The sequence below is a fragment of the Takifugu flavidus genome, chromosome 16 (genome assembly GCF_003711565.1).
Source record: "Takifugu flavidus isolate HTHZ2018 chromosome 16, ASM371156v2, whole genome shotgun sequence".
Classification (NCBI taxonomy): Eukaryota; Metazoa; Chordata; class Actinopteri; order Tetraodontiformes; family Tetraodontidae; genus Takifugu; species Takifugu flavidus.
In genome coordinates, this window is record NC_079535.1 from 14,173,653 (window position 1) to 14,199,381 (window position 25,729).

General features: G+C 47.6%; 1 protein-coding gene across 1 annotated transcript in view; it reads right to left on the bottom strand.

Moving 5' to 3' along the window:
* lingo2b (leucine rich repeat and Ig domain containing 2b) overlaps positions 1 to 14,449 on the bottom strand; it is a 34,526-nt gene extending 20,077 nt beyond the window's left edge. The window contains exon 1 of the mRNA XM_057059265.1: positions 14,139 to 14,449. The gene's annotated coding sequence lies outside the window, so the exon portion shown is untranslated. The remainder of the gene's footprint in view (positions 1 to 14,138) is intronic.
* Between the last annotated feature and the right edge of the window lie 11,280 nt (positions 14,450 to 25,729).

Sequence of the window (25,729 nt, forward strand, 5' to 3'; positions counted from 1 at the left end):
ACCATATATAAAAGATGTTCCTCAAAGAATCCATAAAATGTTTTGAAAAACGGTGTGGGAATTGGGTCTAAAAGGCCGGTTGTGGGCCTCACTGGGGAGAAAACTCGACCAAGTGTCCTCGCATCAACCAGGACAAAACTCTCCAGTGTCTCCTCAGGTGATGCAACGATCCAGGAGTGTTGTTGATTAAAACTTGCTGTGATAAAAGACTGGATCTAATATTATCGATTTTACTCCTGAAGTGGTCTGCAAAGGCCTCGCAGAGGGTGTCAGTCGTTGTTGTGGGACACCTGTTAAAATTACCATTGGTTAAAAGCTCAATTGTGTGGAATAGAAATTTGGGGTTGTTTTTATTGTTGGAGATTAGTTTTTTGAAATGAGAAGTTCTTGCTTGCTTGATTGTGTTGTTGTAGGTTTTGAGGTGTTGATAAAATATTTCTTTATGAATGGTCATTTTGGATTTCCTCCACCTCCTCTCAGCACTCCTGCAGATTCTTTTCAGTTTTCTAGTTTCTTCATTTCTCCACGGTGGTGCAAGTTTTGTTCTTACAGTTTTTGTGACAAGTGGAGCCACAGAGTCCAGCGTTGACTTTAATTTATTGTTAAAAGTGTCAACAATAAAATCACACGGTGCTGGTAAAATTTCTGCAGGAGTGCTCTGTAAGATCTGGATAAAATTTGCAGCCACTTCAGGAGTCAGGTAGCGTCTCCTCACCGTTCTCACAGGGGCCCCCCGCTGGTTAAAACTGGTGATGTTAAAAAACACGCAAAAGTGGTCAGACACGGCCAGATCCACAACAGAGGACCCACCCACGGACAGGCCATAGGTTATGACCAGGTCCAGAGGACCCACCCATGGACAGGCCGTAGGTTATGACCAGGTCCAGGGGACCCGCCCACGGACAGGCCGTAGGTTATGACCAAGTCCAGGGTGCGCCCTCTGCTGTGGGTTGGCTGCGTGACATGTTGTTTAAAATCCAAACTGTGAAGGAGGTTTAAAAATTCTCTGGACACTGGGTCCAAGGCGTTGTTGAGGTGTAGATTAAAATCACCAGTTATTAAAATCCTGTTGTATTTAGCATAAATGATTGATAAAAATTCCGAGAATTGACTGATAAAAGAGGTGGAGTATTGGGGAGGTCTGTAAACTGTTATGCTTAAAATAGGAGGGCTGCTAAAAACAAACGCATGATGCTCAAATGATGGAAACGTATTAAAAGAGACCTCGCGTGAAGACATTTCGGTCCTTGTTATCGAAGCGGTTCCACCTCCTTTCCTACCCCCCCTGTAGAAAATAAAAAGTTAAAATCTGGGGGGCAAGCCTCCGTGAGGACAGCAGGTGCATCAGTGCCAAGCCATGTCTCGGTAAGAAGAATGCCATCAAGGTTTCTGTCTAAAATTAAATCGTTTATTATAAAAGATTTGTTTAAAAGAGAGCGCACGTTCAGCACGGCATCTTTATGTCCGCGCCGGACGTGCGCTCATCGTGTCTTTTTATAGGAACAATAAAAGCACTGTCACGTCTGGGAACAGTCCTGGGATTCTGTCCGTATGAAGTGATGGTGTCAATGGAGTGAGTGATCTGTGTAAAAAGATGGGGTCTATTTAAAAAGGCAGCAAAATTGTCAACAAAGGGGATACTGTTGCCGTGGCGTGGATAATCCAGGCCGCTCTCCTGTACACCTCTCACCTGTGGCGTGGATAATCCAGGCCGCTCTCCTATACACCTCTCACCTGTGGCGTGGATAATCCAGGCCGCTCTCCTGTACACCTCTCACCTGTGGCGTGGATAATCCAGGCCGCTCTCCTATACACCTCTCACCTGTGGCGTGGATAATCCAGGCCGCTCTCCTGTACACCTCTCACCTGTGGCGTGGATAATCCAGGCCGCTCTCCTGTACACCTCTCACCTGTGGCGTGGATAATCCAGCCGCTCTCCTGTACACCTCTCACCTGTGGCGTGGATAATCCAGGCCGCTCTCCTGTACACCTCTCACCTGTGGCGTGGATAATCCAGGCGCTCTCCTGTACACCTCTCACCTGTGGCGTGGATAATCCAGGCCGCTCTCCTGTACACCTCTCACCTGTGGCGTGGATAATCCAGCCGCTCTCCTATACACCTCTCACCTGTGGCGTGGATAATCCAGGCCGCTCTCCTGTACACCTCTCACCTGTGGCGTGGATAATCCAGGCCGCTCTCCTGTACACCTCTCACCTGTGGCGTGGATAATCCAGGCCGCTCTCCTATACACCTCTCACCTGTGGCGTGGATAATCCAGCCCGCTCTCCTGTACACCTCTCACCTGTGGCGTGGATAATCCAGGCCGCTCTCCTGTACACCTCTCACCTGTGGCGTGGATAATCCAGGCCGCTCTCCTATACACCTCTCACCTGTGGCGTGGATAATCCAGCCCGCTCTCCTGTACACCTCTCACCTGTGGCGTGGATAATCCAGGCCGCTCTCCTGTACACCTCTCACCTGTGGCGTGGATAATCCAGGCCGCTCTCCTATACACCTCTCACCCCTGAATGGGCAGCAGTGCTGAATGAAGTGAGCTTTATGAGGGAGGTCATCAGAGCTGAAGGGTCAGGGTTAGATGCCAGATGCCATCAGACCTCCAGAGGATGCGGAGCTGCAGACACACATTTAACGTCCTTGAAGCCACGTTGCTGCTGGGTTCAAGGACAAATCCTGATCTTTGCTTTCAATGTGGAGGCTGCTTTTATTCTCTGCCCTGACTTTCTTGCTCATGTTCGAAAAGCATTTCAGATGTTTGTCTGTCACCAGAAATTGGCCCAATTGGTGAATAAATGTACAGCAGGAAATTTGTCTCCAGTTCCCACCTTCAACAAAAGGTTTAAGTTTAATTGCTGCGATCCCTTCAAACTCAGAAATACCGTGTTAATGGTGCCCTGACTTAAATATAGAAGGCAGCTCACATAACAGGCGAATGCAAGATTTTTTTACTCAAACCCATAAAAATATGCTTTTATTAATGTTGTAGTTTTTTTTTTGTACAGTCAGGTCCTTTTACAATCTGATAAAAGAACAAGTCGTCTCCGTTTTTCACAGTTCTGACACAAACCTGAGAAACACACTGTCCTGGAAGCCTTTTCCCACGTTGGTGCTGTTTCTGACTGCACTCCTAACCCTAACCTAAACCTCTAACCCTAACCCTCTAACCCTTTAACCCTAACCCTCTAACCCTAACTCTAACTCTAACCCCAACCCTAACCTAACCCTCTAACCCTAACCTAACCCTCTAACCCTAACCCTCTAACCCTAACCTAACCCTCTAACCCTAACCCTCTAACCCTAACCTAAACCTCTAACCCTAACCTCTAACCCTAACCCTCTAACCCTAACCCTCTAACCCTAACCCTCTAATCCTAACCCTAACCCTCTAACCCTAACTCTAACCCTAACCCTAACCTAACCCTAACCCTAACCTAACCCTAACCCTAACCTAACCCTAACCCTAACTCTAACCCTAACCCTCTAACCCTAACCTAACCCTCTAACCCTCTAACCCTAACTCTAACCCTCTAACCCTAACTCTAACCCTCTAACCCTAACTCTAACCCTAACCCTAACTCTAACCCTAACTCTAACCCTAACTCTAACCCTAACTCTAACCCTAACTCTAACCCTAACTCTAACCCTAACTCTAACCCTCTAACCCTAACCCTCTAACCCTTCTCAGACCTGCCTCCGGCCTCATTTTGTTCTTTTGACATTGAATCTGAGCAACAGAGATTGAGAGCAACTCGCAAACATGAGGACTTTTAGCACCTCAAAGGTGCATTCAGCCATTCATGGAGTCTGTGGTGCTGCAAGACAAACTACAGATGCACCATCACCACTGACTCACACTAGGCAAAAAATAACCTAATTAGTTATTAATTATGCCATGTGTAACAGCAGTGGGTCAATGAGTAGAAATGTGAGGAAAATATAATACAGTATATCAAACAGCTGTGAGAGTGTGTGGGTGTGTGTGTGAGAGTGTGTGGGTGTGTGTGGGAGTGTGTGTGAGTGTGTGTGTGGGTGTGTGTGGGAGTGTGTGGGAGTGTGTGAGGGTGTGTGTGGGTGTGTGTGTGTGTGTGTGAGAGAGAGAGAGTGTGAGTGGGTGTGAGAGAGTGTTTCACCAACACAGCATTGAGTTTCTGATAAATTCCTCCAATATCAAAGGCTATATTTAGGGTGATGCTTCTCTCAGCTGTCTGCCGTATGAATGTGAATAATAATGAGTGATTAAGATGCAGCGTGATGATGACGGATGGTAAACGGGTTAGGGTTAGGGTTAGAGGGTTAGGGTTAGAGCGTTAGGGTTAGAGGGTTAGGGTTAGAGCGTTAGGGTTAGAGGGTTAGGGTTAGAGCGTTAGGGTTAGAGCGTTAGAGTTAGAGGGTTAGAGGGTTGGGGTTAGAGGGTTGGGGTTAGAGGGTTAGGGGTTAGAGGGTTAGAGGGTTAGGGTTAGGGTTAGAGGGTTAGGGTTAGAGGGTTAGGGTTAGAGCGTTAGGGTTAGAGGGTTAGGGTTAGAGCGTTAGGGTTAGAGGGTTAGGGTTAGAGCGTTAGGGTTAGAGCGTTAGAGTTAGAGGGTTAGAGGGTTGGGGTTAGAGGGTTGGGGTTAGAGGATTGGGGTTAGAGGGTTAGGGTTAGAGGGTGAGGGTTAGGGTTGGGGTTAGAGGGTTAGGGTTAGAGGGTTAGGGTTAGGGTTAGAGGGTTAGGGTTGGGGTTAGAGGGTGGGGTTAGAGGGTTAGGGTTAGAGGGTTGGGGTTAGAGGGTTAGGGTTAGGGTTAGGGTTAGGGGGTTGGGGTTAGAGGGTTGGGGTTAGAGGGTTGGGGTTAGAGGGTTAGGGTTAGAGGGTTAGGGTTAGGGGGTTAGGGTTAGGGTTAGGGTTAGGGGGTTAGAGGGTTGGGGTTAGGGTTATCAGTCCCACACTGGTAGGAACAGAAGCCACCATGTTCTCGTCACCATTATGTAGTTTCTATCTGCCTCCTGATCCTGGAGCATCGTAAGGTTACCTCTGGAAAAGGAAGGGAACTTCCAGGTTTTCACCTTAGAAAAGATGCGGAGAGACTGAGCAACCTGCTGCTTCACACTAAAAACTAACTACATGTTAACTACATGTTAACTATTAACTAAAGTGGTCCTTTGAGGACAAAGTGAGGACAAATTGTTTCACTATTTGAAGGCCGACCGTATGAAAACTTTGACTTCCACGCTCAGATTTAGAGCCCCCACCCTGTCAGCATTTATGGAGTGATCTTATCAGCAGTGCAGATGCTCGATAACTTTAATAAAAGCAGCAGTTTCTGTTTTTGGTCACAGTAATTCGGTGTAATTACAACCCTGACGGGCTCCACTGTGCAGGATGGCAGCGAGGTGAACCGACCCACTCATGAGTCCGACCTTGTGACTCCAACAGCTCGCACGGTGACAGGACGGGTCAATGGCTCGCCCGATGGCCCAGAGGTGATTACCTCATCACAGGTTAATTACCTGCGACTCTCCATCGGTTTTTAGAACTCAACACCATTTGAGATGAGCGCAGAAACCCCCTCAATGACCTAAGGAACGAAGTACCTTTAACTCGCGTGTTTAAGATTCAAATTTCAGCTTTACGCAAGTGTCCGGTTTCATTTCCAGTGAGTTCCTGTCCGGTGAGGAACGTCACTACAATACTAAAGCCTGCTGATTCCCACATATAGTGGAGACATCAGTAGCATCTGTCCAGTTTTTAGAATGCAGTATTAAATAATATTTGAAAAAGTGTCTCACCATACCATGCTGGAGAGACAGACAGCTTCTACACACACCTGCACTCAAAAACTCTGCTCCTTGGAGAATAATAACGCTCTCTTCAGAATTTCCCACGCACAACTGTTCCAATTTAATCATTCAGCAGAGATGGAGGAACCTTGGGTTTGTTGGAGCGGACGCCTACAGAAACTGGCATCTGCAATGCTAATCACACTTCAGTAACGAGCCCTGCAGACCCGTCTTCCCTGTCATCATGTTCAAAACTGGTCTCCCGTAACAACCGAGCACTCGGTAGCTTGCTGCATCGCTAATGCCTTGCACCGTCATGTGACCCAAATCTGTGTTCTGAGTAAAAGTGGGAGGGTTACGGCAGCACATGAAGGAGACAGTACTGTTAGCATAGCATCTCTTTTGAAAAGAAAAGGTGGGGCATCATTGGTCTGTAGTTCTGCTGGTCAAATTTTAGATCATTTAGAAGGCATTAAACAAAAGCAGCAGCGCTGCGTTGCATTCGAGGCTGATCTCATGGTGTGTTCATAATTAATGGTAGAGATGTGCATGTGTGCGTGCATGTGTGTGTGAAACGGTGGGAAAGGAGTGCACATCATGAGGAAAGATCCTGAAACCAGAGCAGCACACGCTTGAGATGTTGGAGGGCGTATAGTGAGAGTGAAAAAGGTGAATTACCAGGCTAACCCCAACCTTTGACTAGTAGTCTAGCACTGGAAGATCCAGGAGAATACTAATGGAATTATGATGTAAATGGTAAAGTAATTATTTAAATCTCTTTTGTGTGACAACCAGCTGCCACACAAGAGGCGTCAGGGTAGGTTTACAGTCCAAAGCATTTCTTCCACTTCATTGCTGCTCAGACCAACCTAGCTCACCTGTGCATTGCTCATCAATAGCAGCTTTACCTTTTTTGAAAATCAAACCTTTGGACAGTCTGGTTTGTCTGTGTCTGCATTTTGAGTCAGGGTTCTGGCTCCAGCTGACTTAACAATTGCCTCTTGTGCTCTTTGTTGTTTAGCCCATCACACAAAACTTCCTTTTGTCGCCTACATTTTGAAGTGTTGGTAGCCTGGATGGTTGTTTTGGGAAGGACGGGATGTGTCACTCCCTCCCTGGGGCCAAATCTCTGTCATTTAAGCTGCGTCAATATTTCCCCTCCTGCAACTAAAGTAAATCTTGGGCTCATCTGGTGCTGCCAACTGGATGTGAGGTGGACGGGCATCGGATCCTCCCCTGACGTCTGGCTCACCCGACCCCAAATCACATCTGTTCACATATTAACCTGATAAATCCAGTCGTGGCTTTGCTGCCTTAATTGTGGGCATGTCAGCAGAGGGCTGAAGGTGGAAAAATTAGAATGGAATAATGTGAAAGACTTCAACTCCCCAGCTGAAAAATCAAAGCTGTCGGAGTAGAAAAAAATGGAGCAAATTAATAATTCTAACAGCCTCATCATCACAGCATGACTACATCTGACCTTAATTTCATCTGTTAAAATGAATGTGTTGATTGCAAGTGTTCTTAAGGGATATCTTTCACCCCATGACAAAAAAGTGTTCACATAAAAGATTATAATCTTTTAAAAATAGAAATAAAGCAAGAACTGTGCAGTTGGACACATATTGCTATGGCTCTGAGGAGGAGGCTGATTCATTAAAGCAACACCAAAGATCATGATTACATTTTCCTGCATTAAAATACTGGTGCTGTTGGGCACCAGTGGTGTTGTAGGGGCCGAAAACCAAACCAGGAGTTAAGTGCTGCATTTACATCATACTGACACCAGGCATCAAATGTGATTGAATTATATAATATGTATTGATATATAAATATAGTTAATATGTCATTTGTATGAATAATTTTCATCTGCAATTGTTTTCAGTCATACTGAAATAATTATATCAATTTTCTTGATCCGTGTTTATCTTTTGACTTCATACCGTTATTCGCCTAACTCCCTAACCCAACCTAACCCAACCCTAACCCAACCCTAACCCTAACCCTAACCGGAACGCCCTAACCCGAACCGGAACACCCGAACCCGAACGCCCGAACCCGAACGCCCGAACCCGAACCCAACGCCCGAACCCGAACCGGAACACCCGAACCCGAACGCCCGAACCCGAACGCCCGAACCCGAACCGAACGCCCGAACCCGAACCGGAACTCCCGAACCCGAACCGAACGCCCGAACCCGAACCTTAACGCCCGAACCCGAACCTTAACTCCCTAACCCGAACCGGAACTCCCTAACCCTAACCGGAACGCCCTAACCCGAACCGGAACGCCCTAACCCGAACCGGAACTCCCGAACCCGAACCGAACGCCCGAACCCGAACCGGAACGCCCTAACCCGAACCGGAACTCCCTAACCCTAACTCCCTAACCCAACCCTAACCCTAACCCAACCCTAACTCCCTAACCCAACCCTAACCCAACCCGAACCCAACCCTAACCCTAACCCTAACCCAACGCCCTAACCCTAACCTAACCCAACCCTAACCCAACCCCCTAACCTAACTCCCTAACTCCCTAACCCTAACCTTAACTCCCTAACCCTAACCTTAACCTCCCTAACCTTAACTCCTAACCCTAACCTAACCTTAACTCCCTAACCCTAACCTAACTCCCTAACCTTAACTCCCTACCCTAACCTTAACCCCTAACTCCCTAACCCTAACCTTAACACCCTAACCTTAACTCCCTAACCTTAACTCCCTAACCCTAACCTTAACTCCCTAACCCTAACTCCCTAACCTTAACTCCCTAACCCTAACCTTAACTCCCTAACCCTAACCTTAACTCCCTAACCCTAACTCCCTAACCCTAACTCCCTAACCCTAACCTTACTCCCTAACCCTAACCTAACTCCCTAACCTTAACTCCCTACCCTAACCTTAACTCCCTAACCCTAACCTAACCCAACCCCCTAACCTAACTCCCTAACCCTAACCCTAACTCCCTACCCTAACCTTAACTCCCTAACCCTAACCTTAACTCCCTAACCCTAACCCTAACTCCCTAACCCTAACACCAGAGTTTGGCTTTGTCAGAAACGGACAACAGACAGGATTCTCCGGGGAGCGAGCAGAATAGAATAACCCGAACCAGAACAGAGTAGTCGGGGACAGGCAAGGTCGAGATCGGGCAGGCAGGCAAACAGGAAACCGCTGGAAAGTCATCTGACCACGAATAACGATCTGGCAGGGAGCAGCTGTACCTCCGGGGACTAAAAAGGGGGCTCAATAGTGTCCTGATGCACAACAGATGCGCGGGGCGAAGCGAGCACGATCACGGGCACGATAGCCCGCAGCTGTGACATATTTCAGCACCAGGTGAGGGGAAACGTGCATCACATGTGCCTGTGAATCATCCTGACCCTCCGGAATGTGTCACATTTGCAGCAGTTAATTCAAGCTATTTGAATCAATTCCTCAACACTCCACTGGCAGTTTTAGATAATTCTTCCAATCTTTTCATACATCCTGGAGCAGCAACCCTAAAGTCTACATTACTTCCCTTCTTCCTGATGTTGCTATCACTCGGGATTGCTACATCTATCACCACCACTGTCTTCTGGTGTTTATCCACCACCACTATGTCAGGCTGGTTGGTCACCGCCATCTTGTCAGTCTGGATCTGGACGTCCCACAGGATCTTGGCCTGCTTGTTCTCCACCACTTTCGGGGGTGTCTCCCACCTGGTCCCTGGGACCTCCAGCCCATACTCAGTGCAGATGTTCCTGTCCACTATGCCAGCCACCTGGTTATGCCGCTCCATGTATGCCTTGCCTGCCAGCATCTTGCACCCTGCTGTGATGTGCTGGACTGTCTCAGGGGCATCTCCACACAGTCTGCACCTGGGGTCTTGTCTGGTATGGTAGACCCTGGTCTGGTATGGTAGACCCTGGTCTGGTATGGTAGACCCTGGTCTGGTCTGGTCTGGTCTGGTGGACCCTGGCCTCTCTTGCTCTGGTGCTCAGGGCCTGTTCTTGTGCAGCCATGAGTAGAGCCTCTGTGCTCTCTTTCAGTCTGGCCTTTGCCAGCCACTGGTAGGTTTTCTCGATACATTCCATGCATGGGCTGATGCTTCCATGATAGCCCCTCAGGTTCCTCCTCCTTGCTGGGCTTTTGTTGCCTGAGGCATTCACTCAGCAGTGGGTCAGTGGGGGCCATCTTCTTGATGTACTCTTGAAGGCTTGTTGTTTCCTCTTGGACAGTAGTTCAGACACTAACCCTAACCATTACTAGTCCTCGACCCCCTTCCTTTCGCTTCGTGTACAGCCTCAGGACACTGGACTTAGGGTGAAACCCTCGTGCATGGTGAGGAGCTTCCTGGTCTTGATGTCAGTGGCTTGTATCTCTTCCAGTGCCCAGGGTATTATGGCAGCAGGGTATCTGATTACTGGCAGGACGTAGGTGTTTAGGGCCTGGATCTTATTCTTACCATTCAGCTGACCTTTCAGGACCTGTCTTAACCTCTGCAGGTATTTGGCTGTGGCTGACCTCCTAGCTGCCTCCTCATGGTTACTAGCTGCCTCCTCATGGTTACGAGCTGCCTCCTCATGGTTACTAGCTGCCCCCTCATGGTTACGAGCTGCCCCCTCATGGTTACGAGCTGCCTTCTCGTGGTTACTAGCTGCCTCCTCATGGTTACTAGCTGCCTCCTCGTGGTTACTAGCTGCCTCCTCGTGGTTACGAGCTGCCTCCTCGTGGTTACTAGCTGCTCCTAGCTGCCTCCACATGGTTACTAGCTGCCTCTCGTGGTTACTAGCTGCCCCCTCGTGGTTACGAGGTGCCTCCCATGGTTACTAGCTGCCTTCTCGTGGTTACTAGCTGCCCCCTCGTGGTTACGAGGTGCCTCCTCATGGTTACTAGCTGCCTCCTCGTGGTTACTAGCTGCCTCCTCGTGGTTACTAGCTGCCTTCTCGTGGTTACTAGCTGCCTCCTCGTGGTTACTAGCTGCCTCCACATGGTTACTAGCTGCCTTCTCGTGGTTACTAGCTGCCCCCTCGTGGTTACGAGGTGCCCCCTCGTGGTTACTAGCTGCCTTCTCGTGGTTACTAGCTGCCTCCTCGTGGTTACTAGCTGCCTCCTCGTGGTTACTAGCTGCCTTCTCGTGGTTATAGCTGCCTCCTTGTGGTTACTAGCTGCCCCCTCGTGGTTACGAGGTGCCTCCTTGTGGTTACTAGCTGCCTTCTCGTGGTTACTAGCTGCCTCCTCATGGTTACTAGCTGCCTCCTCGTGGTTACTAGCTGCCTCCTCGTGGTTACTAGCTGCCTCCACATGGTTGCTAGCTGCCTTCTCGTGGTTACTAGCTGCCCCCTCGTGGTTATGAGGTGCCTCCTTGTGGTTACTAGCTGCCTTCTCGTGGTTACTAGCTGCCTCCTCATGGTTACTAGCTGCCTCCTCGTGGTTACTAGCTGCCTCCTCGTGGTTACTAGCTGCCTTCTCGTGGTTATTAGCTGCCTCCTCGTGGTTACTAGCTGCCTCCTCATGGTTACAAGCTGCCTCATCATACTTACTAGCTGCCTTCTCATACTTACTAGCTGCCGCCTCATGGTTACAAGCTGCCTCATCATACTTACTAGCTGCCTCCTCATGGTTACTAGCTGCCTCATCATACTTACTAGCTGCCGCCTCATGGTTACAAGCTGCCTCATCATACTTACTAGCTGCCTTCTCATACTTACTAGCTGCCTTCTCATACTTACTAGCTGCCTTCTCATACTTACTAGCTGCCTCCTCATAGTTATATTTCTTGGGCCGCTCTGTCCTTAGATTCACACCTCTACTCAGCTCTGTTAGGAGGCTGACTTCTCTGCATGTCGCCATTATTTTTGCCTCTAGCCTTCTGGGGTCATTTGCGCCTTCATGCTCTTCCTCTTATAGCCAAGCATCTGCATCAATCTTTGTGTGTTAGCCATGGCAGGGAGGTAGTTGAGTTTCCCCAGGACTTCATGATTCTCTCTCAGGTCAGCTGCCCTTGTGTTGAGTCCATCTGTCATTGGGGCTTTGTACCCAGTCTCGGGATGACCTGGCTCCCCCTTCCCATAACACCGTAACATAACACAAACACCCATCTCTAGCTTTGATAGCAACTTCTTATTGCAGAAATTTGAAATTTGTGTGTGTGTGTGCATGCGTGTGCGCACAAAGAATCAAAGGAATGTTTGACTGCAGCCATCATGCACAGACATTGTCAGCTATACTTCAGCAGGTGAGTGACACCTGTGGCTGCAACTCTCAGGTTACTGGCCACGATCCTCCATTGGGACTTGGATTTCTTTTCATTGGGGGGGGGGGCGATATCATGAGCAGCAGACATGGGCTGCAGGGCTCCATTGGAAGGGGAAATTAGCCTAAAACAGCAGCACAAATTAGAAAATATGCACAAGTGGCTCTTGACCCCCCCCCCCCCCACGCACACGCACGCACACACATACACAGACACACACGCGCACACACACACACACAGACATACACAGACGCACACAGACATACACACACAGACACCCACACGCACGCACACACAAACGCGCGCACACACGCACACAGACATACACAGACACACACGCACGCACGCGCACACACGCACGCACGCACACACACAGACACACACGCACACACACACACACGCGCGCGTGTGCGCACACAGACACACACACACACAGACATACACAGACACACACGCACACAGACACACACGCACACAGACATACACACACACACGCACGCACACACATGCACACAGACATACACACACAGACACACACACACACACCCACGCACGCACACACACACACCACACACACACACACGCGAACACACACATACACACACACACAGACATACACAGACACACACACACACACCCACAGACACACACGCACACACACACACACCCACGCACGCACACACACACACCCACACGCACACAGACATACGCACACACACACACCCACACACACACACACACACAGACACACACAGACACACGCTAACCCTCCAGAGACAAAACTCAATAACACATGCTGCCAGCTGCTTCCACATGAAAAGGAACCGAAAGGGGGCAAGAACGTAACATTAGTGAGGGAAAACTAGACAATAGGGGGTGGGCCCATGATTCAGGGTGATGGCTGAGGGTGGGGACACTTCCTCCTTCTTCCCCTCAGCCTTCTTTTATCTAGCTTCGCCCTCACATTTAACGAGGAGAGTTTTCTCTTTGCCTCTCGTCTACCTCTCTCCTCTGTTGCTCAGTGTCTCCAGGGACCAAACACACCCCTGACAGGTTGCCATGGAAATGCCTCACACGCTCTCCTCTCTCTCTCTGTCTTGCAGCGGTAACGCCTGTATCCTCTCTCCTCCATTAGCATCCCTCTTGCTTACAGACAGCAGGGTGGCAGGCTGATGTTCATCCTTCCCAACATTCAAAACTCACCCAGAAACCAGTTTGGATCTCCTTATATGGCGGCTGATTTTGGCCTCTTGGCACATTTCAGGCTATCTCCCCTGAATTTCACTCTCCATTACAAAGATCCAATGTACAGATTTAATTTTCACTCACATATAGCGACCATGTCGTGCTCAATTAATGCCCGAAGAAGCTCAACAAGAGACTCCAGACTGGAGGGGAAACTCATTTATAATTCAGTCTCTTTTTATACTTAAGCTCAGCGTAGAGCTCTGTAAAGTGAGGGGGATCTTTTCATCCGCATGAAAATCTCCTGTTTATCTCCACTGTTTGTCAGCCCTGCAGGCTTTTAGCCATCCTCGACCACTCTGAGGGCAGATGAGGAAGGGGGCCGCACACAAACGACAAAGAATCTCTGCTCTTTTGCTGCAGGGCCACTTTGACTCAAAGGCGGCCAACTTCACATCTCATCTCTGCCGTGTGAGAGGTGGCAATGGTGTGTGTGGTGTGTGTGGGTGTCTGTGTGTGTGGTGTGTGGGGGGGGGGGGGGGATTCGTCCACCTGCTTCAGAGTCATCATTTCACCCTGATGTGATGTCTCACCTCAGACTCTTTAGGAATTCCAAAGCAAATGTTAGCATGGCTGAGCTGGCTCCAGTGCTGAGGAGGGATGTCGTCATCTGCCCAAACTCGCCCACTGAAGGTATTTTCTCCCCATCAACACCTGCGTTGCTCACTAACTAACCCTCCTGCCAGCCATCCATGCAGGCATAGCGGGAAAGCTCCTGAATCACTCGTCAAACACGCTCACATCCATGATCCTTCCAACACTGATGGAACCAATATCGTTTTGTTTCTTTTCAATTTTGCTTCAAGTAAAATATGTTTGACTGTGATAGCAGCCATGAAAAAACTGCTAAAGCTGAGTTAAAATGCACAGGAGTCTTACCTTTCACCTGCTCTTCCACACACCAAAATCCTCCAGTCCTTACATCACTGAGCGGGCAGTCCGAAGGTGCACGCTCCCACCAACACACACTCACACACTCGCCGTGACTGTGGGCGCGATCGTCTCTCGGAGTTGATCTCCTTCCACTCTGCCTTCCATAGAAAACTGCATTCATTAAAGGGAGTAAGGGGGGAGCAATGCCTTTATGACTTTTTAATTTTTTCCTCCCCGGTAACCAGGCAACTCCTCCCCAGGTTTGATGAACCATCGGCACCAGACGGTTGACAGTGAGGAGAGCAGAAGAGAGAGAGACAAAGGGAGAGAGAGAGAGAGAGAGAGAGATGTCAAGCCAGCAGCCACAGAAGGGATGAGCTAGTTTATGCCTTTCAACATAAAATCCTGAAAGGATGGAATATTTCATAAAAACATGAGGAGAATGATGTTGGACATGACTGACACATCAAGAACACAAAATGCCTGGGAGATATTATTGGTAGAACATTGAGCATTGCCATTTTCTTAATGACAAATAATGAATCAGCCAATTCATAACATCAAAAATGGGATGTTTTTGCTTCCACTTTCACAATATAGAAATTAATTTATTTGAGGATTAAGTTGAATTCCAGCTATTGATTAAGTCCTTAATTTAGTTTGTATTTTAAATGGTGACGACTAACCCCAGGCATGGATTTAAAAAGGCTTTGATGTAATTTGACACCTTTGTCCAAAGTGTGTGTGTGTGTGTGTGGGGGGGGGGGGGGGCATGCGTGTATGTGTGTGGGGGGTGTGCATGTTTGTGTGAAATCCATGAATATAATCATTGCCTTGCTTTTCCAGCCCATAATTTGAGTTGTATTCCAGCCTTTTGTATGAGTGTGTGCATGGGGACTGATAGATCCCGGACTGGACGGGATTATGGATCCGTTCTGGTTGGGTACTGGGCTCGGCTGTTCCTGCTTGGCTTTGGATGGACCGCCTTATATCCCATATGCAAGTATAAGTGTCTCATTAGCACTTATGATGACAATATTTCAGTGCACTATAGCATGTGTCCAACACATTTATGTGTCAGGGTGCCACATCAGTTGCAGCAGTAATGCAGTTGACCTTTGAACTTGGCCCATTTATTCATCAATTAATTGATTGATCCTCAGGTTTGGTAGGGTACACAGGAGATCACTGGGTTAGGGTTAGAGTTGGGTTAGGGTTAGAGTTGGGTTAGGGTTAGAGTTGGGTTAGGGTTAGGGTTGGGTTAGGGTTAGGGTTAGGGTTAAAGTACTGTTTGGAAAGTACTGATTGAGTTACATCTTTGACTTGAGTCTGAAAAAAACAGCTTGATCCAAAAAAGCTTTGAGAATAAAAAAGAAGATATTTAACATTATACAAGATGTGACAAGTGGGGACCTAAAAGCTCCACTGAAATACAATGATGCATAAGATCTTATCCTCTCGCACAGAAATGACGTAATGAGTAACTCGCACACATGCAGCCTGATTCAAATGTCACATCAGCAACAGCTCAAAAGCTCAGATGCAACCGGCCCTGATCGATTGTCCGATCAAATTGGAAATGAAAGAAATCGTGACAAGGGCAGGTGATGTTAACATACAGATAAGATAATCTGGGTTGTAAGAATCCTAACGCTAACCCCCTAACCCTCTAACCCTAACCCTCTATCCCTAACCCTCTAGCCCTAACCCTCTAACCCTAACCCTCTAGCCCTAACCCTCTAACCCTAACCCTCTAACCCTCTTGCCCTAACCCTAACCCTCTTGCCCTAACCCTAACCCTCTTGCCCTAACCCTCTAACCCTAACCTCTAGCCCTAACCTCTAACCCTAACCCTAACCCCAACCCTCTAACCCTAACCCTCTTGCCCTAACCCTCTAACCCTAACCCTCTAGCCCTAACCCCCTAACCCTAACCCCCTAACCCTCTAACCCTAACCTGAACCCTCTAATCCTAACCCTAACCCTCTAGCCCTAACCCTCTACCCTCTAACCCTCTAACCCTAACCCCCTAACCCTCTAGCCCTAACCCTCTAACCCTAACCCCCTAACCCTAACCCTCTAACCCTAACCCTCTACCCTAACCCCCTAACCCTCTAACCCTAACCCCTAACCCTAACCCTACCCTCTAACCCTAACCCCCTAACCCTCTAGCCCTAACCCCTAACCCCTAACCTCTAACCCTAACCCTCTAACCCTCTAACCCTAACCCTCTAACCCTAAAACCCTAACCCTCTAACCCTAACCCTAACCCTAACCCTAACCCTCTAACCCTAACCCTCTAGCCCTAACCCCCTAACCTTCTAACCCTAACCCTAACCATCTAACCCTAACCCTCTAACCCTAACCCTCTAACCCTAACCCTCTAACCCTCTAACCCTAAAACCCTAACCCTCTAACCTTCTAACCCTAACCCTCTAACCCTAACCCTCTAACCCTAACCCTAACCCTAACCCCTAACCATCTAACCCTAACCCTCTAACCCTAACCCTCTAACCCTAACCCTAACCCTCTAACCCTCTAACCCTAACCCCCTAACCCTAACCCTCTAACCCTAACCCTAGACCAAGAAGAAAATCGGCTCGCTCGGGTTAGATGTCGGTTGTTTCTACTCATCTCTCAAGGATCAATGTTGTTCCCATTTATATACACGTCGCTTATTTTGAAAAATTTTTTAGGAAGTCATATTTTTCTTCCTGCCTTCATCTAGGATGGGCAAACCTTCCAACTTAATCAGTCCATCACCAGCGAGCAGCAGGGTGCAACAAAGGGACGAGATCCTGTGGGATCTGGTTAGCTTTACCTCTGCTTCCTTTTTAAGTGTTTCTCCTTCATTTCTCTGTTCTGTATCATATTTAATCCAAGATCAACTTTCAGCTGTTGTTGTTCCTCCCATATATCTTCTTCACTCTCCCCCATAACTCATGATGGATCCCCTCTGCTCATGTTTGACATAATGAAGACGTTGGACATATTTTACAAGTGAGAAAAAAAATGATTTTGTGAATTTGAAAAATATTTCTGAGAAAAACATTAAAAAGAGCTGCAGAAAACTCTAACAAAAGAGAGAATTCTGGTGTCTCCAAATGTGTGTGTGTGTGGTGTGTGTGTGTGTGTGTGTGTGTGTGTGTGTGTGTGTGTCTTCATTAGCATGTACCTGTGAGGCTAATGTCTCCATGGGGTTCTGGCAAGCGAGCGCTCCTCTAGCCCCCCCCCCCCTCCCCGCACAGTGCAAGTCTTGGATTGCTGCACCCCTCCTGCACCCCCTGACACTCTGGACTGAGAGTGGGACCAAAATAGAAAGACAGAACCAGAGACCAAAGTGAAGCAGACGGAGTTCTGGCATTCCTGACAGCTACGCCGAGGAAAAAAGGAAGCGTCACCTGGACTGACGGAAGCTGCTTGCTAGCTGTCCATTGTCCATTACTGCTGCTACTGGTGACATTTGCTCCACACGCGTCCTCTCCTAAAACACTGCTGCACTATTTCTGTTGGACAGCAGCTCCAATTACAGTCGCTTGTATTCAATTTCTCAGGCTCCTCACAAAACTGTTATGTTTGGAGGAAGAAATTAATCACAATAACTCAGAGGAATGAATCCCTTCATTGATTTTGTTTTCATCTTTGACTTAGTGTATTTATATGAAATGAGACCACGTGTATTTAAAGTGAAGGGTGATTGACAGCTAAAACAGAAGGCGTAGAAGAGATTTTTAAATATATAGCAGTAATGGGTTTGCTGCTATATAAATATAAGCTAATACAATCTTTATTACAAACGGGAGATAAAATAATTTAAAACAATAATACAATTAAAAATAATAAAAGTGTTTCCCGTGATAACAACACTGATTACATGACATTTCAATTTCCTTTTTTCCCCTGAACCAACTCAGAAGCGTCAAAGTAGCAGCTGAATTTGAGACAAGCAGCTTTCAGAAAGGAGGAGAATTCCACCGGAGCTGGAGGGCAGGAACTCGGTTCAACTTAGTCTTGGTCAGGGGTCACACAATACTCTACCATCCTGGAAAATTTAAATATTTGAAGAAAATCACAATGTTGAACTTTGAGAAGTACATATAAAATGTTATTATCCGTTATCAATATCTGTAATCTTCCATTCCTCTCAATTTAAAAACTAACAGAAACAGGAGGGTTTTGATTTAAAGATGGTGAAGCCAAAGTCATTTGTGGCTGAGCTGAAGTCATGTGACCTGAGAAGGAATGGAATAAGAAAGAGAAGCCAAAGAGTAAAAAAGAACCCAGTAGAGGAGGCTCGATCAACAACTGTCCCCTCAGATGTGGTGGTGGGGCTCTGCAGCCTTGGGGTTGTTGGGCAGAACACAGAAGGCGCCCCAGTTGGACTCATCAGCGAGGCCTTCGAGCACACATTCACATCATCATGACATCACTGGCTAAAGGCAACGGTGAGGACAACCGTGCTCATGTTCCCGAGTGTTTCCCCTTCTGTCTTGTCTTTCCCATGTCTGTTTCCTTCCAGGCTGGGCGGGGCTGCTTCCGGGTTCTCTCCTGTCAGGTGATCTACACACCTGGAACTCATCTCCAGCTAATCACCCTCACCTGCCTCCTGCTGGTTCACTTTCCAATCATCGCCAGTTTGTTGTTAACCCCCGTGGTGCAGCCTGGCTCCTGAAACTTTGAACACAAGTTTTTCATGATTCCTGTTTCCAGTTCTGAACTGATTGCCAGTCTCACCCTCAGATCACCTGTCGGACGCCTGTTCGCCCCGCCCAGCCTGCTCCCGTTTGACCCCCGAGGTCAATCTTCTGACCAGACACGAGTCTGTCCACAGCTCAAACTCCACAGTAAATACCCTAACCCTAACCCTACTAACCCTAACCCTCTTCTACTACTAACCCTAACCCCACCAACCCTACGAACCCGAACGCGCGGCGACGACGAACCCGAACCCGACCAACCCGAACCCGACGAACCCGAACGCGCGGCGACGACGAACCCGAACCCGACCAACCCGAACCCGACGAACCCGAACGCGCGGCGACGACGAACCCGAACCCGACCAACCCGAACCCGACGAACCCTAACCCTCTTCTACTACTAACCCTAACCCTACCAACCCTACTAACCCTAACCCTCTTCTACTACTAACCCTACCAACCCCAACCCTACTAACCCTAACCCTCTTCTAGGATAGGCACATGGATGAAGGAGGGATGGATCACAAGACTTTGCTGGGAACGTGCTCGGAATACTGTCACCAGTCTTCCATTCTTACTGGTTTGTGGGGAGAGAGGAGCCAAACCCGTTGAGTGTTGGTAATCACAAGAGACTGGGTGGCCAACGTGATTAATGAAATCTGTTTAGCAGCAGTAAATGAGAACAGGGACAGTCATGGGAGGGTGCATATTCCCACCACAGAGCCGTGAACAGGTCATTAATGGAATGACACAGGCGCGCTCAGACGGGGACCCCGTTAATAAGATATCCAGCACAGCGGCAATGTTGACCGGAAAGAATGGCGATTCTGGGTTTAATCCAAACAATTCTAGCGCTATTCTTTTAAGGACGGCCTTTTCATTGCCATGCAGCAGGGAAACATTTATTAATATTCATTTGTTATTGCTGATATATGTTTATATAATTCTTTGATGGGGCAAAAATAATGCTAAAATAGACATGTTACTTTATATACTTTACTATACTTTATATAGATTAGGAGACTTGAATCATGATTAGATTCTAGGTTTTGTTCCTACAGTTGAGGCCAAATTTTGGATTATTTAACCAAAGTTCTTCCCACTGTTCACATCATTAATGCACCCTGATCTAATTAAACATTCACCAGTGCTATTTAGTCAGTTTGGGTACAGTTTGCATATAAAATACATCTTTTGTGCTAGCTTTATATCAAAAAGGGATGTTCATTTAATAGGAGCAACAAAATACTGTGAAAGGAATAACCCTAACCCTCTAACCCTAACCCTCTAACAATGACCCTAACCCTCTAACCCTAACCCTAACCCCTAACCCTCTAACCCTAACCCTCTAACCCTAACCCTAACCCTCTAACCCTAACCCTAACCCTAACCCTCTAACCCTAACCCTCTAACAATGACCCTAACCCTCTAACCCTAACCCTCTAACAATGACCCTAACCCTCTAACCCTAACCCTAACCCCCTCACCCTCTAACCCTAACCCTCTAACCCTAACCCTAACCCTCTAACCCTAACCCTCTAACAATGACCCTAACCCTCTAACCCTAACCCTAACCCTCTAACCCTAACCCTCTAACCCTAACCCTCTAACCCTAACCCTAACCCTCTAACCCTAACCCTAACCCTAACAGTTGGCGGGGGCTCAGCTCCCTGTGGAGGGTTAGCTGACGCCACCGTGGCGAGAAGGCTGAAGTAATTATCCAGAGTTTGTGTGAGCTGTGCCCTAACCCCTAACCCTGACCCTAACCCAGTGGTAACCCTAACCCAGTGGTAACCCTAACCCTGACCCTAACCCTAACCCAGTGGTAACCCTAACCCCTTACCCTGACCCTAACCCAGTGGTAACCCTAACCCTGACCCAGTGGTAACCCTAACCCTGACCCTAACCCAGTGGTGACCCTAACCCAGTGGTAACCCTAACCAGTGGTAACCCTAACCCAGTGGTAACCCTGACCCTAACCCAGTGGTAACCCTAACCCAGTGGTAACCCTAACCCTAACCCAGTGGTAACCCTAACCCAGTGGTAACCCTAACCCTAACCAGTGGTAACCCTAACCCAGTGGTAACCCTGACCCTAACCCTAACCCAGTGGTAACCCTAACCCAGTGGTAACCCTAACCCTGACCCTAACCCAGTGCTAACCCTAACCCTAACCAGTGGTAACCCTAACCAGTGGTAACCCTAACCCCTAACCCTGACCCAGTGGTAACCCTAACCCAGTGGTACCCTAACCCAGTGGTAACCCAAACCCTAACCCAGTGGTAACCCTAACCCAGTGGTAACCCTAACCCAGTGGTAACCCTAACCCTAACCCTAACCCTAACCAGTGGTAACCCTAACCCTAACCCAGTGGTAACCCTAACCCAGTGGTAACCCCAACCCTAACCCAGTGGTAACCCTAACCCAGTGGTAACCCTAACCCTAACCCAGTGGTAACCCTAACCCCTAACCCTGACCCTAACCCTAACCCTCAGAATAATGAGAAATGCTATTGATTCAGTTTGTTCAAGCTCCAATTATTTGACTGACCTGCATCAGTAGAAATATCCTTTCAGTCTTTTTTGGAGATTTTTTTCTTCGTGGCACTGGTCATCAGCTGAATCATCCATTAGCCATCTGGTTAAGACAGAAAAGTGACGGGTGGACCAGAGTGACAGGCCGAGAGCCGAAGAAACACTGCCCTAATTAACAGGACGCGCGTCTAAATGTCAGTTCTTCAATTAGCAAAGAAAAGATAGAAAAAGGGCAAAATGGTTCATTACAATGAATGACATGAACTAAAGTCTGATTCCTAAAGTTGCACTGATGTGACCACAGGCCCAAGAGTGTCCCAGGAAATTTCATTCTTATGGGAATATTCTGACATTTATAGAGATGCATGAATTCATTCTCCTGCAGAGAAGTTCATATTCTTGCTTTATTTTTATGGGACTTGGGTAAAGTACCTGTTTCTGTCTGCATCATTGGAGGGTGCCAGAAATACCAAGAACTCCACCTGGACCCACTGCACCTGTAAAAACCTGCAAAACCAGAAGGAACCTCTGAACAGACTGACAGGAATACGACTGCATCCTGAAACTCTTGTGCTTCTGGAAGACCAGCAGTAGACTTTGGTAGCAATGTTACCCACAATTCCATCAGCATATTAATGCTTAAATTCACACTTTTGGAATAAAAAATCATTCATAAATTGACAGAGTGAAACTGGAGTTCTGCACTTTCTTTTCCTTAAATGACTGTAATTCGCTTCTATCAGGCTGCCCAAAGAGGTTGTTAAAACTCTCCAGCTGACCCAGAATGCAGCTGCAGCAGGTGCTGACTGGAACCAGGAAAAGAGATCCCATTAGTCCAGTATTGGCTTCTCCAGCCCACCAGCGACCTCGACTGTCAGTGGTGGATGTAGCTAATTTACTGCAGCTTCTATCTGCTGACGGCTGCGATGAAGCCAGTTAAAAGGGACACAAACCTACTTTTCTGAATAACTATTAAAGGTTAGACAGCGAGAAAGGAGAGGAGAACAAAAGAAAGGTTACGGACAGAGAGGATATCTTTATACCGGGTTACTTGTTGCACTCCTGCCTTGGGTTGCTGGTAACCATGGATACCTCCGCATCACTTTTGTTCCATATTTGCAGATGCGCTTCTTTTGTGCTGTGGACCCGATCCGTGTGTGTCGGCTGTCCTTTAAATGAAGCAAATGTCCTAGTCCAGGTTCTTATTGAATATTACCTGAAATGGAACATGAACAGTTCGATATGTATGGAAACGACTGTTTTATCAGGTTGTCACACCTGATGGACTGTGGGACATTTGGGGTTCCGGTGCTTTCCTTTGTCTTTAAGACAAAGAAAGCCATGTGGTCAACTGGTTACTGCTGGGGAGTCTCCATTACTCACCCACAGGTCCTGCTCCCCACACCCATGGAAGGGAACAATGTACAGTGGTCAATAAACCCTCACCCTCCTCATGGTATCTCAGAAGCAGGTTGAGGGTTTTAGTTATGAAACATCTCCACCAAGGATTTCAACATTAACTAGAACAAGACGTTTTCGCATTTCCCAACAGGAGGGGACAAGTTCTACATCCTCACTCCATGATAAGTTACTGACCTCCTCAAAAACAGGGTTGACAAGGCGGTCAGTGGTTGGCAGTCGTATCTTGGGGTTGACCTGCCTCACTGTAGGTGATTAACTGGTCAGTGAAAACTTGGTGATGAATAATTTAGCTACTTTTCCTCCATTCCTGTTCTGCAATGTGACATTTTCTCTTCATCTGTTTGATGATTGTTTCATCTTTCCAGGGTTAGCGTTTGGTTTTGAGTGGATCTTTCTAATTAGAGTGGGGTAACTTTTTCAAGTGTTGACTTATGATTTCTGATAAAATGGTCGACAATAAAATTAGAGGTAGAAGAGAAAAGTTGGAAGAAATGTCTTACATTTTTCAGTCACTTCAGGAGTAAGATAGCACTTCCTAAAAAATTCCTTTTAAATGATTTTCCTGGTTAAAACCAGGACACGTGCAGCAGATGGGTGCTGGGAGTTTGGATCGGTCGCTTTACACCTTGTTTGATCACTTTAATAAGCATCTTAAAATATGAACTGAATTCTGGCTCATTTCATCTGGGTTAATCAATTCTGATTATTGATTTTTATATTAATGGTATAGAAATGAGTTCAACTCGGCCTGGGGAAACTATCAGCCATACAAAGAATGGCAGGGTGACAGAAATGAGCTTCAAAAGGTTTGGATGGTCTGTTTTAGACCCCTGAGCCTGTAGGGGTACATTACGTCAACAATGTCCTAATTATAGCTGCTGGGAACACACGTCCTACTAAATACACCATCCATGTCTTTGATTTGTAATGTGGATACTTTTCCAGCATTATTCCCTCATTACCCAATTTGCCAATTTCTTTCGGTCCGATTTGTAAGCAGCTCCAGTCAAACGGATCTTGATGTGAAGTAGCTCTACTGCGAGCTCCTCCCGAGCTCCTCAGTTCCTCATCTTATGTCCCTGAGGGAGCGCCCTGCGGAGGAAACTTCCATCCTTTTGTCCTTTCAGTCATTGCCCAGGGTTCATGACCATTGGTGAGAGGGAGCATTGACCAGTAAATGAGAAGCTTTCCCTCTCAACTCAGCTCTTTCTTCACTACAACAGTCCAGGACACCAACCGCATCACCACAGAGGTAACGCCAATCTGCCCGTCAATCCCACGTTCCACCATACAGCCTACATAATTTGAAGCCTTTTACTATAACACACATGATAACACAAAAGACAGACCCTCACGCCTAGGTGGATTTTAACCAGCTCTGCTCTGGTTGTTGTTAGTTACACTTGGAAACAGGTAGGTTAAGGTTAGGGTTAGAAGATCTGTGTCTTCACGAGCTTTTAACCCTAACCCTAAGGAAGAGAGGGTTGCCCCTGCTCTGACAGCAGACGGGAGGCTGTTCCAACATCAGGGAACAAGATATGAGAATAGTCTAGATTGCCGTCTCTACTAATCCACAACTAATTACCCTCTTTATTATAAGGTTAACCATGAAGTACATCACAAGCAACAGGATTGATTAATGGCAATGTCATCTTCAGGGTTAGCACATTTTCTAACCCTATAGCCTAACCCCAACTAAGAAGGTTTCAAGTTTAATTTCAGCTCTGGGTTTCCTTCCAGTGCTTCCATGACCTGCTGCAGTCCTAAACAGACCCTATGGGTGGACTGGGGCCCTGCTAGGGTCTGCTGGGATGGACTCACACAGCTCCAGGGACCCTGATTCAGATTCAGAAAGAGGATGGATGGATGACTATGCCTCTCTCCTCTCCTCTCCTCCTCTCCTCTCCTCTCCTCTCCTCTCCTCCTCTCCTCTCCTCTCCTCCTCCTCTCCTCTCCCCCTCCTCCCTCTCCTCTCCTCCTCTCCTCCTCTCTCCTCCTCCTCTCCTCTCCTCTCCTCCTCCTCTCCTCTCCTCTCCTCTCCTCTCCTCTCCTCCTCCTCCCTCTCCTCTCCTTCTCCTCTCTCCTCCTCCTCCCTCTCCTCCCTCTCCTCTCCTCTCCTCTCCTCTCCTCTCCTCTCCTCTCCTCTCCTCTCCTCTCCTCTCCTCTCCTCTCCTCACCCTCTTAATAAAGTGAGTGTGTCGGTGGCCTTGTGGTGACCCGTCAGGACAAAATGGGAAGTTTGGTGTCTTTTTATTTATAACAGGAAACATTAAAACTGGATAAGTGCTTGAATGTGGGCAGAAGCAAAGTCTGGCATTCTACAGCATCGACACCGGACAGCAGCAATAAGATTTCATTAAGAAGTTACCAGGTTCAGATTTCATTCAGAAACAACTAATTCAATGAATTTTGTTGGCAGATGAGCCGAGTGAGGAAGAAAAAATATGGCAAATGTATTGAAAGTTGACCAATTATCAAAATACACCTCACATGGCGGCCATATGACCTGGGAGGCCAACTCTGATGAATTGGATAAATTAGCATTTTACTTATCAATTAGCTGCGGATTTACATGATGGATGATCTGGCCTTTAAAGGTCACTACCACAGGCCACACCCCAGTCGCCATGACGCCACATCGACATCATGCTTGGCCGGGTCAGTTCCCACATGTTGCTGTGGAAGCCCTTCCCTCGGAAAAGTGCTGCCGTTTGATGTGCTGGATTCCCATTCTCCAAAGGTGCCAACCAACCCAGAATGCTCACCTTCCAATGTAATCCTAACCCTACTAACCCTAACCCCTCCAATGTAACCCTAACCCTACTAACCCCTCCAATGTAACCCTAACCCTACTAACCCTAACCCAACCCTACTAACCCTTCCAATGTAATCCTAACCCTACTAACCCTAACCTTCCAATGTAATCCTAACCCTACTAACCCTAAC